Source organism: Bactrocera tryoni, chromosome 3 (assembly GCF_016617805.1).
Source record: "Bactrocera tryoni isolate S06 chromosome 3, CSIRO_BtryS06_freeze2, whole genome shotgun sequence".
NCBI lineage: Eukaryota > Metazoa > Arthropoda > Insecta > Diptera > Tephritidae > Bactrocera > Bactrocera tryoni.
In genome coordinates, this window is record NC_052501.1 from 42,321,863 (window position 1) to 42,339,812 (window position 17,950).

A 17,950-nucleotide genomic window follows, 5' to 3' on the forward strand; every position below is an offset into this window, starting at 1 on the left:
AACAAAAACAAAATTCTACAAGTCACTCATCACCCGGTAACGGTTAACGGTACGAGATATACGACGATATTGACATAGTTCAGCGAATTAAGATACAGTGCCTACACGGACTAGGTCATGTAATGTTGTCCCAATGGATGAAGGCACTCCAGTTTTGAGAGTATTCGATGCAAGGAAGACTTCCACTCCGTTGGAGAGATCAAGTGGAGTGGGACATGGCTGCACTTGGTATCTCGAATTGGTGACAAACAGCGAATAGAAAGAACGACTGGCGCACTCTTGCCTAAGCGGTATCCACGCCAATAAAGAAGATGTCGAACAATACAGCAGTTATCAACAACAGATCCCTAACTACAAATTCTACTTTTCCTGGATTTGTCGACTATTACAACAAAAACAAGAAAAAACGTTAATTTCGGCTGCACCGAAACTGATATACCCTTCACAGGTGCATTTCTTTTAGTAACTATGTGTTCTGTTTATATGGAAGCTATATACTATAGTAATCCGATCTGAACAATATTTTCGGAGAAGATGTTATTATCTTAAGCAGTAATCCATGTCAAATTTCGTGAAGATACCACGTCAAAGCGAATTTTTTCCATACAAGCCCTTGATTCCGATCGTTCGATTTGTATAGCAGCTATATGCTATAGTGGTCCGATATCGGCAGTTCCGACAAATGACCAGCTTCTTGAAGAGAAAATAACGTTTGCAAAATTTCAAAAGAGACGGACATGGCTAAATCGACTCAGCTCAACATACTGATCATTTATATATACATATATATACTTTATAGGGTCTCCGACGCTTAGTTCTGGATGTTACAAACTTCCTGACAAACTTAATATACCCTGTTCAGGGTATAAAAAAAAAAAACAAATAGATAAGAACTCTAGTAGAAATGCTAACAAGTCACTGCCTACAATGACAATTGTAGATGCTGTCAAGATGTATAAGAAGGGACTACATGTTTTATGAGAATGCAACTATCGCTCGAGGGTTTCTTATCAGCGTCTCAGAGGTTGCAAAAAAGAGGTTACAGACTTTGAGAGATGTTACAAGGTCAGACAAAATCATTTTTATTTGTTATATGAAAGCATCATAACACCATTTTTTACAATAAAAATACCTTTGCTTATTAATTTATAATTTTCCTGAAATTCCCGCGGGAAGAATATAAAAGCCAAAAAAAAACCGACAGAAAAATCGTGACTTTAAATTACAAAGCGAGCAATAAAGCCGTTATTTGAAGAAAAAATGCACAATTTAACCAGCATAATGTGAATTTAAGCATAACGCAATGCAAACACAACAAGAAAGGACAAGAAAGAACGGGCAAAATGTGGCAAGCTTAATGCGGCAAAGGAACTACATGGCGGCGAGGCGAGAGACCCGCTTTGAAGCCGAGACGCATCCACCACAATACGAATATATTTGTGTATGTGTGTGTCTGCGGCAATTGTAATAAATTTAAAACGTAAATCCACACCAATTACGTCAATTTGTTGAGGTTTCAAATGTGCCAAAGGAGCAAATGATGAGACGACAACGAGAGTCAATGGCACAGCTTGGGACTCACGCTCGGCTGCGTTGACTGCAATTACCACACATCACAGGCAGACGTTACGTTACAACAGCAAAGCAACGAAGCAAAAAAAAAAACAAAAAAAGAACACGAACAAGACAAATGAACAGCATGCAGTCAGCGAGCAGGACATGCAAATTGTTACATATTTTCCTTTAAATACTTAAAGAGCACAACTCAAAACCATTGATTTTCATGAAAATTTCCTGAATAAAATTTTAGGTGTATAATTCGATGTAAAAATCTAGGCACTTACGAACTTACTCCGGAATAATGCTTGGAAAGACAAGAGAACTATCAATCCTTTAAAATTCGACTGTATCATCAATACGACTAATCCTAAGAAGGCCTTTTGTTACTGTCAAAACTGGTACTCGCTTATCTGAGCATTCTCTTTCAAGCAGAATTTATGACAGATTTATGTAGAACTCCCTGATTTTATTGATCTTTCATAAAACAGTAAGCACTTAACCTTAATTTTAAATTAAATTCTGTTTGGGTCGCCGCTACGAAAAAAAAGATACAAATACGATAAGATGGGAAGCTGATATGATAACGCACTTTCTAAACGGTCTGTTATCTAAATCCAGTTACACTCAACCCTCTCTTTCAAAATTTTGTGGTTCTCTGCAATCTTTTTTAACATAATACAATTGACACTAACACTTTTATGTCCCTACTACAACCATTATTTGCTTCTTCTTTTCTCTTGTAGTTCTTTGGTGACCGGCTGCAGTATCCCACACCAGATCACCTTCGAACAACTAGAAATATTTTGACCCATCATCGTCGAAATAATGGAAAATTTGTTTGAAAATATGACACACTGACGGTGTCTCGGGCGACTGCCTATCGTGCAACTTTTAACTTCGTCTATCTTGTAACCAGCATTAACATCAACAAGAAAGTCAGAAACGCAGTATAACTCTTGCCAACAGGTGTTACTTCGGACTTAGTAGGCAATTGAGAAGTAAAGTCCTTTCTCGATGAACAAAGACCAAACTCTAAAAGTCACTCTTTATTGCCGTCCTGCTATATGGTACCGAAGCTTGTACAATGACAACATCTGATGAGTCCACGCTACGAGTTTTCGAGAGAAAGGTTCTGCAGAAGATTTATGATCCTTTGCGCATTGCCAACGGCGAATACCACAGTCGATAGAACGATGATCTGTACGAGGTTTACAACGACGTTGACATAGTTCAGCGAATTAAGAGACAGCGGCTACGATGGCTAGTCCATGTCTTCCGAATGGATGAAAGCACTCCAGGTCTGAAAGTATTCGACGCAGCATACGCCGGGGAAAGCAGAGGAAGACCTCCACTCCGTTGGAAAGACCAGGTGGAGAAAGACCGGGTTAAACTTGAAATCTCCATTTCCAATTGGCGCCAAACAAACGACTTGCTTCATTCTAAACAAACATTTCAAAGACTATATGAAATATTCAGTCAGTAGCCAATCCGAACTGGCCTAACGTAAATTAACCTAAAAGCCTTACTTTGTACTAACCCTTCCTTCTAATGCACCTTAGTTCCACACTTACACTAATTCAGAAAAATATGACAACTTAAATAGGACTTGTGGACAAAAATATGAAGGAAGAAATCTCCAAATATCTCTTAAAAAAAGTCTTATCCCCGATTGCATCTAACCGTCTTTGTAAAAGAAATAGTTTCTTTGATTGCATGAAACAGATAATCAAACTATATGCTATAAGTGACTATGGAACCGGGCTGCACTGTCCTAACAATAAGTCGACAACTACTTAAGAATTTCTCTTTATTACTTCTACAATTTTCCCATAATTTTTGTACACCTAAAATAGTCTAATTAATAGCAAATAGTTAATAGGGTCTCAGAGTTTAACTAAAACCCTAAAATTTTAATCAAAAGAAAGCATTCATTAAATACTTAAAACTGTTTATAATCAAGAGATTTACAACTACAACATTGAAAGACATTCCTTAGTTAACGAACTCTTAAGCTGATACTCAAGGTTAGCGCTGATTAAATACTTTCTTAAAGATATTTGAGCTTTCAACTTTGCTCTATTAAATAAAGTACTGTGATGTTCAAATTTATAGAAATTGCTTTCGGGCTCTACATTCCTTCTTCTCTTCCGCTATTCAAACACACACGAAAAGCTATGCTTCGGCGATAATTCTTCGCACAAAAATGTTAAAGTGTCGGCAACATTTCACTTCCACTCGCTTATATTTCCTCCTTCTTTATGGCAGAAAAATAAATATAAATATATACATATATGTACATACAATATATAGAAAACCGGTTGACGGTTTCGCGGCAGCGCTTGTCAACAGCTGAAAGCCATACAATCCGCACAGCTCAACTTGGTATGTATTTTGTCAAGATGTCTTGGCCTCTCACGCAACAACTCACAATAGCTTAACGGAAACTGACGAACAACCAGCCGCGATGACAAACAAAAGCAACAAGGACTCGCGTATCCTTTGCGAAAGTTTGCACACCCCACCCATGCAAACAGAAACCCACACACCCTTCAAGTCTTCATGTGGCTGTCGGTGATGGGTGTCTGCATTGCGATAAGGCAGCGAAGCGCGCAACGACACACTCAAAAAATGTGGAGAAACATGAGCGTGTTCTAGGCACACGTCGGGTTAACGAAGATGCGAGCTAGCGTTTAAGCAGCACAGCTGTCTCCAAAGCAGGGGTAACGACATAAAATGGAACACTAAATTGAAAGAAAGAGTAAAAGGTTTGTGGACCTAAGCAAGAAAACAGCTGCATAGCTTTAAAAGTCGACAGGGTCAAGCAGACGGCAGCAGAGGCTCACATGTATAAATATATGTAAGTTTGAAAGCAACTGAAAGGGGATTACTGATGTGTCTAAGAACAAATTATGCCGAAAGAGAGACGCAAAAGAAAAAGTAAGGATTAAAATAAGTAACAGAGTATACATGAGAGTAAAACTTCATAAAAGGACAGTTTGTAAATCAGCACCTTAAGAATATTGTAGAATAGCAAAACCTTGAGCATATCGGGGTTTTTCTCATGAAATCGCAAGCGATTTTGATCGTAACTTTGAAGTGAATGACAAATTTAGTCAAAATAAATATCATCCTCAGCGGTTACCACTGCACAGTTGCTACATTTCTTTTTAACAAGCATTATTCTACGGTCTGAAGACCGAAAAAAGTCGCTGAGAGTCAGATGTGGAAAATAAATTAGAAGAGGAAGAAATTTGAGGAAATTTTACTATCGCTTTCATTAATTTGATTACATTATTTCGAATGTGCGTTCTCTTGGCATCTAAAGAGTTTTCATATACTAAAATATTCACGAATAATAAGCCCATCATATCTTGTTGATATCTTTAGAGACTCTGAGATCTTCTATCTAATCCGAGATCTGCAAATTCCTGGAGAAAATACTTCGACCTGCAAAGATAAATGGAGGAGGCGTAACATTTTATAAGAGTGTACAGCTACTGACGTACGCCGATGATATTAAGATCATTGGCCTCAACAATCGGACCGTTAGACCGGATAGGGAAGCGAAGCAAATAGGTCTGGTAGAGAACGAGGACAAAACGAAATATCTCCTGTCATCAAACAAACTGTCGACTTGGACAGACTTGGCTCCCACGCCACTGTTTACAGTCATAAATTCGAAGCCGTAGATAATTTCGTCTATCTTGGAACTCTTACCAACAGGTGCTACTTTGGACTGAGTAGGCAATCGAGAAGTAAATTCATCTCAGGATGAACAAAGACCAAACTCGACAAGTCACTCTTCATCCCCGTCCTGCTACATAGTGCAGAAGCATTGACGCTGACAACATCTGATAAGTCGGCGTTACGAGTTTTCCTGAAAAAGGTTCTGTTTATGGCTCTTTACGCATTAACAACGGTGAATTCCGCAGTCGATGGAACGATGAGCTGTACGAGATATATGACGACATTAACATAGTCATGGGTCATGTCGTCCGAATGAATAAACACACTCCGACTCTGAGAGTGTTCAGCAGTAATCGCCGGCGGAAGCAGAGGAAGAGAAAGACCTCCACTCCCTTGGAAAGACCAGGTGGAAATTTCCAGTTGGCGATAAATAGCGAAAAAAAGAGAACGACTGGCGCGTTATTATAAATTTGGCTGTAACCGTGTAAGCGGTGTCTACGGTAGTCGAACCATATGATAAGAGGTATTTTTGAGTGCGTATCCTAGGAATTGGTTACTATCTGTCGGAAACCAGTGCCTAAGAGTTGTTTTTTCGTACTCTAACCCTTTTTGGATCGGTAAGTTTCATCACTAGAGCAATCTTAGTAGCAAACTTCTCTCAAAGTCTCATGATTCGTGCTGACATCGAGTTCAAACACAGCCAAAAAGACTTTTCCTGTTAAGAGACTTCATTCAAAACTCACATTAGTTAGGTGTAGACATTGCTGGGAAGAAAGCTCTTCACGAAGCGACGCGAAGTCGCTCGAAGTTGGAGGGGGAATTTTCTGTAAGAAGCCGTTGAACAAGCTTAGTTTTAAGCTACAGAATTTGGCTCGAGATCAGTGAAAACTGCAAAGCCCTTGGGCTTCCAAAAGAGGGCAACCTTGTCCCATCGAACAGAGTATTACCTGTCGCCTTGCCTCGCTTGCGTCCAGCATGCGTTTGTCGATGGCCATCTGCTGTGAGACTGCGCGATTTTTCTAGCATAAAATAAAACACAATAGTTCTACTGGATTACTTTCTTTTATCAACGTTCATCTTTCCATAATCGTTGGAATTCTAACTGGACTGGACAATGCTGGTATTAACGCGGTAAGACTAAAAATCTTGGAGGCTCAAATTGCAAAAAGTGTGTATAGAGGAGGGAAAGGTACTCGGTAAAGCATAAAGTCACTTTCTTTTCCACACTTCAGTTTTTCTAGGACTGAGGTAGAAATATCTCGGCAGAACCAGAAGAGTTCGCCGAAAAATATTATCTGCTTCAACAAATTTGTAATAGGATCTAATCTCTTTGTATACTTAATAGAGCTTTATAATCAATAAGTAGACAACGGACCGACATGCAAAGCTTTTCAAGTGAGATCCGTTTGGACGTTTGTAATAGGATCGACCTTTTCAACCTAAGTGTAATGGAAGGCGCCATTTTTTGAAGTGCTTAAGCTGCAAAGCTCTCAGAGAGGAAACCAAATGATATTTATCGGTATGCTGTCAACCACATTAACACACAGCTCACTTAATTCAATATAGGGTTATTTCTATTTTAAAATCGATTTTATTTATGGGAAGCTCACTTGACGACTTCTTGATTGTTGTTGCTGTTTTAACAGACGAAAACTTACACTAAATAATTTTCAAGAATGTCTAGTCAGGCAGTGAGAAAACTTTTCTTAAATAATTTTCGAAAATGCGACGGATTTGATAGTCTTCGACCGGTTATAAATACGGATTCGATTGTCGTGGGATAAAACGACTTTTTCAATGACTGCTGGAGTATTGACGCTGACAAGGGGAAGCCACTAAATTTTTTCTTTAGCTTTTCTCTTATACTTTAACTTTACGCCATTAATGTCAATTTTTTCTAATAAGAATTAAGCAAACACTTCCCGAGTTATCTAACTGACCTCTTACATAAGCTATCCTTTATTGCGTAGTTCCTCAAAAGTCAAAGGACAGGAAAGACTTTTAAGATTTAATTAAAACACACAAAAACAAAACTAAACTACAATAACAGAGCCACTGTGTTATACTGCCTTTGCCAACTTCCAACTGCCAACAGCAATCAATTGGGGAAGGAGATGCTTACGAACTCACTCAACTGTGAAAGCAATCCAAATGGAGAAGGAAAGTATTTAAGAAAATTTTCAAAAAATAAACATATGTATGTACGGCTACATATATATACATATATACATATATACACATATACATGTACACATGTCGGAAATGGCGAAATGATGGAAACAAAAAAAAACCAACAATGAGTGTAAAAAATTGGGCTTAGAAAGAAAGTGAAGCAAGTAAATAAATGAAAAGTAAACTTTGCAAGGATAAGCCTACGAACACACACACGCACGCATAGAAATATGTATAGAAAGTTAAGTATATTTCATATGTGTATGTACATATGCATATGTATGGCAAGAGTATCTACCCGACGAAATTCACACTGTTGACCTTTGAAGCCACGCACACCAGCACACATGCAGAGAGCATCAAATTTTCCGTTAGTTTACCAAATGTTCACATGAACTCACACACCCACGCACATATGCATACTCATACATGTTTGAAAAACTAACAACATATTTAGCATAGACCGTCGTATGTAGATCCATATTAAATGCGCTTATGCTTGCCGTTATGTCTTCATAGGCCGGCGCTTATTTGCAGCTGTGCAATCGTGTTAATGTTGCTGGGTCTACCCTTACAAGCTTTTCGGATGCACATACCAACATCCCAGCATATACGGATATACATATGGATATCTGTACATATGTAGCGCATGTTGCTCTTACATGGTTATGTGAACTTTTTTTAAAATCTTTGTTGCTGTTGAACTTTTGTCAAGTTGGGTTCCGGCAAACTAGCGGCAGGCTGGTTGACTGGACTAAGTAATTTACACAGTTACACATGTTGCATGCATCCACTCTTTTTTCAAAGAGACTTTCCAGGCATATTTTCAAATACTAAGAGCTTACGCAATGTGATAGTAATACTGCAACACAAAGTGGATTATGATGACAAAACTATGATTTTAAGGCCGACAGTTTTTTATAACTTTTTACGAATTTTCCACTCTACTTCAATGTGGATTTTGATGTAAAGAAAAAAACAAATCTCCTCAAAATTAAGATGAAAGTAAAATGTTGTGGCAACTAATGCGAGTAAAGCTTGTAGAGTATATAATGCATTAATCTTACGTCAACATAAAAGGGCACTATTAAGGACATGTGACAGAAGGAAAATACGCAAGGTGGTTGTATGGTGTTAATTTTCACCTAAAACTACCGCTAGAGCGCGCTTTGTTGCACAAAAGATGAATATTTCAATATATGTGACCTGGTCTACGAAAAGGGAGCTAACGTGCGAAAACTAATTTTCTGGGAAACAGCTGTTAAAAATAAATAACTCGTTTCGTCAGTTTCACGTTATCTCATTAATTGTTCTCCTTTCAAAGGCTTCAAGGACGTCCAGTAATTGTTGTTTTTGGTCGGAATATTATTATAGTTCATCGTGTAAATTGCTAGTGTGGAACATTTAAAAAAGTAACACTAAAGAAGTGACATTTACTCTAATACCGCGCAGCGTATCGTATCGTTCGTATTTTTACTCTTCTTTCTCTACATTTTTAGGGAACTTTCAAACAAGTTATGACTTTATGGATTCTATCACGTGAAAAAGCATCTCATCTTCCATCCGAATCAACTAAAAAGTGAAAATTGATTTTTTGACACCTAAGCCCCCTTTCCGTAGACCAGGTCTCATATACATAATGTACATATAAATTTTGTCAAAAATTTTTATTTTGCGTACTCCTTCGATTTTCTTTACTAGATTTACCGATACTTTAACGAAATTTGTTGGTTTTTAATTTCAGAGGATCCAGTTCAGAGATATAGCGGTCACCGCACAACGTCTTTTTTGAGAGGAGCTCCTGGAGATCAACTGTAGTTACTTTCCAAAAAAAAATTTTTATTAATACTAAGTTTAAAAACTGTTAAAAGGTACCCTTATATGTGCAAAAAATTTTGGATAAATAAATTCAAAGGTTTCTTAGAAAAGGTTCTGGAAAATTCGCTTTGCAATAAATGTTATAATGACAGTGGCAGTGATTTAAATAAATTTAAAAATCGCAAAAGACTAATAAATTAAATATAACAAGAAACAGCAGAAGCATTTCATACTCTTGAAACTTGCCACGATCAAACCGAGGGAAATTCCTTAAGGTGCAAAACATCCACCAGAGGATCGGAATCCAAGCAATTATATATATCGTATATACATATATAGCTCATGCTCGACTGAATTATTCGACAAAAGGTTTGTTAGAGAAACAAAAATCGTGCCTATTTATTATATGAGAGTTGGGGATAGTATCGATGAAATTCAGAAAGTACCTCACACACCATCACCAATCATATGGAGTAATGGAGTAAAGTCAGCCGAATGTTCGAAAATCCTGATATTAGTTATATAGGGTTAGGTAAAATTTTAACCCAATTTTATTCATTTTAGGCACAAAGATACACTGTTATCAGTGAAAGACGCTCTCTCATTTTCATTGAGATAGCCCACATATTGGTCGATATTGGGGGCTAAGGGAACTATTGACTCGATTCAACCCATTTTTGACGTACATACTGCTGTAAGGAAAGGATTATTCCTTGAATTAAAATTATACATACATCTCACACATTAACCGATATTTTAAGTCATAAGTCAACTATAGGTACTGGGTTCAAATATTTGGTACCTTAGGATCCTTGAACAGTTTATACAATTTTTGGTTATGTAGTTGCATATTTTACAAGCACTATTCGAGCAAGGTCTAATCCCGTTATATTCCATTGTACTTGATTTACATATCCGAAAGTGAAAGAATCAAGTGGAATTTAAAATTGTTTTATATGGGAAGTAGACGTGGTTGTAGTCCGATTTCGCCCATTTTCGGTCAGTCACATAGGACTATGAAAGGAAAGCTACGTACTGAATTCAGTCGAAATCGGTAGGTCAGGTCCCGAAATATGTGATTTCACCAAAAAGTTGGCGGTGCCACGCCCATCGTCAAATTTTTACAACGGCTCTTACAAAGCCTTGCCATACCATTCCGGCGGATATTTTTTACGCTTTTAGTAGTTTTGAACAGTACCGTTATATGGGCAGTGAACGGGGTTTTCATCTGATTTCATTAATTTTTACACTACAGGTAGGAGTTCTTGTAGTATTGGCGCTGAGCGAATTTGGTTGTTGTAACTCAAGCGACTTAGGAGATACATATGCACATTAAAGGGCGGGGCCATGCCCACTATTTCAAAATTTTTTTGCCCACAGGTGCCCCTTCCTACTGCGATCCCTTGGGCCAAATATCAGTTTTATGTCTTAATTTAGAACTTAGTTATGGCACTTTATAGGCAGTGGCAGTGGTACGATTACACCCATCTACGAACTAGAACTTTTTTGTGTGCACGGCTTGTTCCGCATAAATTGACTGACGACCAAAAATTGCTCAGAATCCAATATTCGAAGGACCGATTGTGGCCGATTATTTGACCAAAAATCACATTTTAACCATAAACCACTCCCCGTATTCACCTGATATGGCACTGTGCGACTTCTTCCTTTTCGGAAAAATGCATTTGACTATGAAAGTAAAGCGCTATGCAAACGTACATAAAGGCCATTCAAAAGGCTTGCACTTACATACTGGCGGCCATACCGGCCAACGAGCTAAAACACTCGTTCTACTTGCTTTTGGACCGTGCGAAAAGCTATATTGAAGTTGAAGGAGACTATTTGGAATAAAATAAATTGAAAGGTGAACAAAACTATAATACTCTGTAGCCACTAGTTGCAAGAGTATAGTAAAAACACTTTAGACTAAAAATATATAAATCTTGCTCGTTCGGCGTAACTCTGTTGTTCAGTTGTTGTTGTAATGGTTATCTAAACGCTGTTTGGTAGAAAGAAGGCTAAATATTGTAACTGCCAACATCTAACTGTGGTCTCAGGAAAACATGTGTTTCGGCGGGGTCAGGCCATAAAATGTAAAATCTTTTAGTTTGATTGGTTATACAAAGTGGTGGACTTTACAATTCTATGTCAGTTAGTTCTACACTGCCAGAGCTCACGCAGTTAGTGATAAAAAATACATTTTCACGTTTGTACAAATATTTATTAGTCCCATACCAACGCTTGGCCCTCGAATTTTGGCTTCGATTCATTTTTGACACACCATTCGTTGTTGAATGTTGGGCAGTTTCGACGACATTTTCATAATTGTCATATTTAAAAGTTTCGTCACCAGTAATGTTTGATAAATGTTGGTTTTGAACCTATGAGCCCTACTGTAACTTTTTTGACCTTATCGTCTTAAACATAGGATGAACAACTCGTGAGGCAAGTTTTCCATGAATTCACAACCTTGTTGCATGGTGCCACACAAATACCTGTGTTCATGATAAAGTATACTCCCTATTTTAATTGGGCCAAACAAATTCAATCATATTTGCTGGTAGCCTTTTCAAGGCATTGTTTCAGGAGAGGTTTTTACCTCATCTACATTTTCTTCGAATACAAATAAACCAACACATTGCTGTCAATATTTAGAGATGGAATCTTCCCCCATAATACATGACGTAATGTTTATTCTCGAATCATTAAATGAGAAAACTATAATATTTCACTGATAAATATACATAAATGTTGACCATTTGACGCATATTTCTTTTTAAAATATACTAAAATTTGCAGTTCAGCTTAAAATTCATGGTAAGTGGAGGTTATGGTTGGCTTTCTAGCATTCTTGAAATATCTACACAGAAATTATGCATTTCTACGCACTAAATTTTCCAATAAGAGTTGGCAGCAGCAGTTCTTGGAAGAATAGGATGTTTATTTCATAGTTTCGTTCATTTATTCAAGCATAAGGCATTGTATGCAATTTATTTACACATAGACACAACTATATACGACTGCATGCCACGCTGAAGCCTTTCCGACTTCTTTTTCTGCTCCTTTTTCAAGTGGCGTACCAGTTATGCACTTGACGTCCGTTATTATGCAGTTATTGCTTCTGCCGGTCATTGTTGGTTTGTTGCTTTGATTTTAGCCGCTCCACAATACTTCGCAATGACGCGGCAATCAAAAAACAACAAAACTCAAATTACAGCGAATGTCATTGAAATAAACGAAATGAAACGAGCCAAAGTAGGGAGCTTTTTACAATCGTGACTGTCAACAATGACCGCCAATTCAGAGATTTATGTGTGCTGATGTTAGTATATACTCATATATGTATAGTATTTGACCCTTAGAGAAATGGGTTAGGAAATGGCAGAAGCTAAAAGTGACAACTGAGAAGTTGAATACATTGAATTTTCTTATTGAAGCTCCACTATAAATTATCGAAAAACTTCAATTTTTTGTGGCAATAAAGTTCATTTCAATATTATCTTCACACAAAAATATTGAAAATCGAAAAAAATCCTAACATCAGTCACAGAAGCAGCTGAATCATGTGAATCATGCCGCCCAGTGGGTCTTTCGCTAACGAACTGTTCAGAATAATATGAGAATAAGAGACATTTGATAAGTATTCAGCAGCTGTTCGAAAGCGACTTATTCTTTTCGGGATCTTCAATCGGAAGACTAATATTCAAGGATAAAATACGAATATTTAACTAGAATTTTAATTCAGACAGCAGTAAATCTCAGAATTATCAAAGTCCTCTTGAAAAAAACAATAAAGCGTTTATTAAGTATATCCATACATAGAGTTCCTAGGTCTAGTCTGAACTGTGCTCGAACTCAAATAACACATGTTCAGGCTTATAATATTCAAGCGTATTCTGAGAGAACTAGAAGTAGTGAAAACCGTCGCATTCCATTATTTATTATTTTTTCCATTCAGAAACAGTTTTTTGTAACTTGATCCGACCACGGGCTCCCAGTATTACTACAATTGAAGCACTATCATTAAAATGATTCCTCAACCGTGAATTTCCACAAAATTGTTTGAAAAAGGCGTGAACAGCAAAGGCAATAAAAATCTTTAACTTCGTTTTCACCGATGCTATAAAACATGTTCGAGTTTTTCTTACAAGAAATTGGTTTTGATCGTTCAGTTTGTAGCTGGCAATATGATATAGTAATTCAATATAGGCAGTTCTGAAATTTCAGAACGATATCTCAAAAACTCTGTGAGCAGTTTGCCTATATGCAGAGACAGACAGACGAGGGTCTCCGACGCTCCTTCCGTCTGTAACAGCTTCGTATACCCTATTCAAAGAAAAAATGTAAGGTATTTCACAGCAAAGACTGGACATGGGAGAAGAAAGTGCCTGGATGTTTTCACTTTATCCACTTCAATACAACTTTGACAACTAGCGTCTTGTTGTAGGGATGGTTTTTAGCTTTACCGCAGGAATGCCTATTGGACAGTGTCTATTTAGAACTCCTACGATTGTGGTAAAATTAACTTTGCTAAAAAAAAGTAGTTCAGTATGTCTCCGGCGCTCTATTTTAGGCCAAAGAGATCTTGCAGTCGCATAGAAGCGGTTCTTCGGCCAGCGTCTGCTAGAACGTAATATGAGAAACAAGTCTTTCCATTTCGATGTGAACCGGATGCCCGATTGTGAACGTCTACCGCCACCTTGGTAACAGTCACTTCAGCCTGAAAAGCACTAAAGTAGTCAATTAGCCTAAAACTTAAGATTGATGGGAAGCTCCTTACAGAATAATCTCGATCAATTTTTCTTCCTTACCCGACTGATCCATGAAAAAGCTTGCCGCGTCTCTTTTCCAGCGACTTCTTCCCATCCACATCTCCTTCGTCGATGTGTAAGCAAAGAAAAATCCACACGAGTGGCCTCTGCGACGCAGTGATTCAGAAACGCAAAGGATGAGCGAATTTCGGTGTGGCCTTTTTCGGACCGCTTCGTATACACAACTTGCTTGAACCTTAGAGCAGACTTCACAGCAATAATCTGCCGACAATGTCCACGCGTGCCAACAAGGTTATAATTTAAACGACGCTACCTTTAGGAGAGCGGCATTTTTCTGTAAGATGGCTTCAATACCATCACCGTTATTATTTAGTATATGTTAGGCTTCCGCATTATATAACATTTAAAATTTCCTACAGGGTTCAAACGAATATTGCAACAAGGTCCTTTGTGAGCAACATGTTGCAAATGAATGTTACTTAACAAACCATTGAAATTGGCACTAAGGCGCATATATACATATGTATAGTTATATACATGTAACCTACACCCAAAGTCCAACTGCCATCCGTCCACTTAACATTGTTGGTTTGTTGCATAACATAAAATTGATTTTATTTGCTAAAACTATGGCAGCGCTGACGGCGAAGGCGAAGGCGAAAATGAAGGCAATAAGTGCCAACAAAACATAACAGTTTGTGTTGCAATAAAGGGGCCAAAATGAAGAGTTGTTGCAACAGCATTATTATTATAACGGTACAATTGTAATGGATATGTAAAAGTGTTGGAAAAAACACAACAAAAATAATGCCGGTTTTCAAGTGCATGCAATTAAAATATTTTCGTAATTTTTGCTTTTAACATCGAGCCTGTGTTTGTTGTAGCGCAAACAAGTGTTGTTTGAAGTGTGCAGTGTTGCATGTTACGTAACACGCTCGAGCGCTTTGACAACGGCAAACGCTAAGTGAATATGTCAATATTGTGATAAGCCATTGCCGAGCTCGAGTGATTCACTTTACCTTAACAGACAGTTATTATGTCGATGCCAATGTTATTTGCCAGTAATCGCAATTATTAAAAAAATTTTAGTGTTTACACTAAGTAAAGTTCGGCACTCCGATAAATACTCAACAAATTTCAATCAAAAGTCACTTGACTTTGAGTTGTAACAGCGAAACTTTCATGTAAACAAGTTCTAAGAGGAAGCTCTAAAGTAAATAAAACGGATCTTTGAAAAGAAGAGAGGCAGGAAGAATCTTCATTCTCTCTATTTCTCTCTCTCTCTCTCTCTCTCTCTGTTTCAATTGTTTAGTTTATTCTGCCTTTGCTGCTTCCCTTATTCTTATCTATACTGTAATTCAACATTAATTTTACAGTTCTATTAATTACACATAGAAAAATTACACTATAATTGCCTTCCAAGATGGAAATCGGGAATACTTGTAGATACCTTCAAGAATTTGGTTTATGGATAATGATATTATTTTACTTCACAAAACACTTTCGCATTCCGAAAAATGTTTTCTTCTGTGGTGATCACTGTAGAACTTTTTGAACCAGTGTCTGCTTTTTCAGCATCTGATATGAGCAGAGTATCAGGTTTAAGCTGTGACATGGGTCTCACGGCTTCAAGAATGGATTTTCCATTGCGTTATTTCATCACTAGAATATTGCCTTAAATGCTCAAATTGATATACATATAACATTTTTGCATTTGAGTTCAGCTATATAAACACCTAAATCTTTATATGCGTTATTCTCGAAATTGTGTTGTCAAAGTCGGTTGTCGATATTTCTCACCAGCAAACATATATATCTTTGGAATAATCAAAACTCTGAATAAACTCTTTCATTTTTGATTTAAAAAAAAAATATTAACAAGTAAGGAAGGACTAAGTTCGGGTGTCACCGAACATTTTATACTCTCGCATGATAAAGTGATAATCGAGATTCATTATCCGTCATTTACATATTTTTCAAATACCGTATTTTTGTAAAGTTTTATTCCGCTATCATCATTGGTTCCTAATGTATATACTCGTATTATACAGAAAAGGCATCAGATGGAATTCAAAATAGCGTTATATTGGAAGAAGGCGTGGTTGTGGAACTGATTTCACCATATTTCGTAGCATGTCATCAGGGTGTTAAGAAAATATTATATACCGAATTTCATTGACATCGGTGTAGTAGTTCCTGAGATATGGTTTTTGGTCCATAAGTGGGCGAGGCCACGCCCATATTTAATTTTTAAAAAAAGCCTGGTTGCAGCTTCCTTCTGCAATTTCTTCCGTAAAATTTAGTGTTTCTGACGTTTTTTGTTAGTCGGTTAATACACTTTTAGTGATTTTCAACATAACCTTTGTATGGGAGGTGGGCGTGGTTATTATCCGATTTCTTCCATTTTTGAACTGTATATGGAAGTGCCTGAAGGAAACGACTCTATAGAGTTTGGTTGACATAGCTATAGTAGTTTCCGAGATATGTACAAAAAACTTATTAGGGGGCGGGGCCACGCCCACTTTTCCAAAAGAGTTACGTCCAAATATGCCCCTCTATAATGCGATCCTTTGTGCGAAATTTGACTTTAATATCTTTATTTATGGCTTAGTTATGACACCTTATAGGTTTTCGGTTTTCGCCATTTTGTGGGCGTGGCAGTGGGCCGATTTTGCCCATCTTCGAACTTAACCTTCCTATGGAGCCAAAAAATACGTGTACCAAGTTTCATCATGATCTCAATTTTTACTCAAGTTACAGCTTGCACGGACGGACGGACGGACAGACAGACATCCGGATTTCAACTCTACTCGTCACCCTGATCACTTTGGTATATATAACCCTAAATCAGACTTTTTTAGTTTTAGGACTTACAAACAACCGTTATGTGAACAAAACTATAATACTCTCCTTAGCAACTTTGTTGCGAGAGTATAAAAATACTGTCTAATATGTTCTTGAAGTACAAGTTGGCAAATATTTCTAAATTACTACAGAATATCACAAACTTCAACTTAGCACTTCACTTTAAAAATAACATACTAAAATTGGAAATTGATACCTCAAATGCCTTTTGAGTAACAGCTTTTTAAAGTGTAACCACTTACTTGAGCGACAATAACTAATAGAATAATTTCATAGAATTTTTGCTCATAGCAACCACGACGAACTCATAGCAACAATACCGCTTTCAATTATAACAATTTCATTTACACTATAAGCATGAGAAAGTAGTAGATCGTAAGAATTTCTTCATAATTTTAAAATACTCGATTTATTCTTCAAAATCTATGTATGTCGTCCCTCAAAGTAAACCCGCTTGGCCCTCATACACTTGTGCCAACGTTTTTTCCAATCCCAGAAACAGTTAGTTCTTATTGCCGGAATAGCCTTCAATGAGCGTGGCGATTCACGTTTAATGTCTTCAATTGACTAAAAATTTGGCGAAAACCTCACGAAAAATCAATGCAGTATGCGACAGTGCATTATCGTGGTGCAAAAGCCATGAGTTGTCGGCCCATGATTCCGGCTTCTTTTTACGAATAGGTTCGCGCAAACGACGCATAAAACTCAAGGAGTATTCCTTGTTAACAGTTTGGCCGGTCAGAAACACTAGCAGAGCACCACACCTTGACAATCGAAGAAAACTGTCATAACCTTGAGTTTTGACCTGATTTGACGTGGAGTTTTCGGCTTCTAGTCACCTTTAGCACGTCTTAAGCATAGATCCAAGACCCATCGCCAGTAATAATTGGTTTTTTGACATTCTGGTAGTCGGAAAAGCGTTAATGCGACGCTGATTTTCGCAAAAATTGAGTGATTTCGGATCCAATCGTCCATTTACTTTTCTTAGGCCCAAATGATCATTCAAAATGGGTTACACCGATCCCTCCGAAGGTCCAACATTGCCAGTAAGATCTCTGATCTCTGTTAATCGTCTA

General features: G+C 37.4%; 1 protein-coding gene across 1 annotated transcript in view; it reads right to left on the reverse strand.

Moving 5' to 3' along the window:
• LOC120773133 (transient receptor potential cation channel trpm) overlaps positions 1–17,950 on the reverse strand; it is a 292,034-nt gene that overhangs the window by 207,273 nt on the left and 66,811 nt on the right. The gene's annotated exons all lie outside the window — the stretch shown is intronic.